Raw genomic sequence first — 2,391 nt, 5'->3', positions numbered from 1 at the left:
CTCCGTAGCCCCCAAGCACATGCCAGAGGTGCCAGAGTCAGGAGCCGCCTCCATGGCAAACCCCCTTGCTACTGACTTCCTTTTCGGAGCAATTGCTGAATTATGAGAGTGCCCCTGATGGAATTCCCTTTCTCTGGCTGTGTTTGATTTATGTGGATATCCCCAATCTGTCTCCCTGTCTGGAGCACTATCTGACATGTTTGAATAATGTGGATACCCCCCGGTGTGACTCCCTGTCTGGAGCAATAACGGATGTGCAGGATGACCCCTTATCCTGGGAATTCCTGTTTGGAGCACTTGTGGAAGCTTGGGATGACCCCCAACCGACCTCATCAGCTTGTGAGGCCCTGTTAGGCCTAGGGACCTGTGACCCAGAACCCATATTATGGTCCTCCCCCCCCCCAGAGCAGAGCCAGGAGCAGAAACGTGGCTGTCCAGTCTCCAACACAGTTGGTCTATGTGTCTGCGAAGAACACGGCCATCATCCAAGGCAACTTCGTATCACAGTGGCCCAAAGACCTTGCAGACCACTGCTGTGACCCAGAGATGTCCAGGCCCATAGTTCCAGATTGCCCACCTGAAGTCTCCTAAGTGCCCGCGGTTGTGACACCTGCGAAGCCACCCGGTCTGGGTGCAACCTGTCCAGTTTGGTGATGAGGCGGTGACCCCAGTGGAGTTCTGCAGGGCTCTTCCCTGTGGTTGTGCAAGGTGTGGTGCGGTGTGCAAGAAGGAAATCTGCTAACCTGTGATGCCAGTTACTGTAAGTCAGTTTCTTGATAGCATCTTTGGTAGTGCACACCATTCTCTCTACCTGTCCATTGGAGGATGGGTGGAAGGGAGCAGAAGTTGTATGCCAGATCATGTTGGCCTGAAGAAAAGCCTAGAACTCAAAAGAGGTAAATTGAGGACCATTATCAGAAACCAGGACATCTGGAAGCCCGTGCGAGGCAAAAATTCCTCTCAACACCTGGATGGTCCTGGCAGTAGTAGTGGATGAAACAGGAACAACCTCTAGCCACTTGAAATGGCTGTCAATGATGAGAAGGAAGAATTGCCCCTGAAAGGGCCCAGCATAATCTATATGCACCTGTGACCATGGGGTTTGAGTTTCCTCCCACCTATGTATTGGGGCCTGAGGCATTTCAGGCCGTGACTGTTGGCACAATTGGCACCCATGCACCTGAGCCTCAATGGCTTTATCAAGCCCAGGCCACCAAAGATGGCTGCGTGCAAGCGCCTTCATCCTTACTATGCCAGGATGTCCCTCATGCAGGGAGAGCAAGATTCTAGACCTCAATGAGGCTGGGATTACTACCCTACTACACCATAACAGGCACCCCTTGAAAGCAGAGAGTTCATGCTTCCTTTGCCAGAAACTTTGAAACTGAATATCTGGGCACGTGTCAGGCCATCCTGACAACACCCAGGTCAGCACGCGTGTGAGCGTGTGATCAGTGGCAGTTTTTGCAGCCACGTCCCTGGCATTGAGGGGAGATTCAGGTAACTCCTGAATGGAAAGAATATTAATGGCAGGAGCAGGATCTGCCTCTATCTGTTTAAGAGGTAGTCTACTGAGGCCATCAGCATGGCCCATTTCTTTTCCAGGTTTGTGAATTAGAGTGTAGTCATATGCTGACAGGAAAATAGACCATCTCAGCATACGTGGGGAAATAATATGTGGTGTCTGTTTGTTAGTGGTAAACAAACCCAGCAGAGGCTTATGGTCTGTGTAGACCGTGAAGTGGTGGCCATATAAGAAATCATGGAATTTCTTTATGCCAGCCACTATGGCCAAGGCTTCTCTGTCAATCTGAGTGTAATTCCACTCTGCAGATGACACAGTCCTTGAATAGTAGGCCACAGGGACTTGTGTCCCATCAGCCTTCAAATGGCTAGGTACTGCTCCCACCCCATAAGGAGATGCATCACATGTGATGCATACAGGCAATTGCTCATTGAAATACGCTAACACAGCATTTGAAGAGAGCAAGGCCTTAACCTCATTGAAACTTCTTTCGTGGATTTTAGTCCACTGCCATGGAGCCTGCTTGTCCAAGAGCCGGTGTAATGGCTCAGCCACTGCAGCCTTGTGGGGAAGGAAGGCATGATCAAAATGTAAGAGTCCCAAGAAAGGTTGCAGCTCGCTTTTGGACTTGGGACTTGGGGCCTGCGGAATAGCTTGGAGCTTAGATTCAGCAAGATGGATGCCTTGAGCATCAATTCTGAAACCCAAGAATTCAGTGGAAGTGACTCCAATTTTGCATTTATCTGGCTTCAGTTTTAGGCCCACTTGGCGAAAACGAAGCAAGACAGCCCTTAATCTTTCAACTAAGTTTAGAAATGACTCCCAGGCAATGAGGACATCATCAAAGTAGGGACAGACCCCAGGAA

The 2,391-nt window shown here is 50.0% G+C and overlaps 1 pseudogene; it reads right to left on the bottom strand.

The window, feature by feature from the left end:
• Positions 1–679: 679 nt before the first annotated feature.
• Positions 680–1,165, bottom strand: LOC114922801 (annotated as a pseudogene).
• Between the last annotated feature and the right edge of the window lie 1,226 nt (positions 1,166–2,391).

The sequence above is a fragment of the Protobothrops mucrosquamatus genome, unplaced genomic scaffold (assembly GCF_001527695.2).
Source record: "Protobothrops mucrosquamatus isolate PMUCROS unplaced genomic scaffold, P.Mucros_1.0 scaffold940, whole genome shotgun sequence".
Taxonomy (NCBI): Eukaryota; Metazoa; Chordata; class Lepidosauria; order Squamata; family Viperidae; genus Protobothrops; species Protobothrops mucrosquamatus.
Note: the sequence above shows the minus strand (reverse complement) of the source record. Positions and strands in the feature narration are given on the sequence as shown.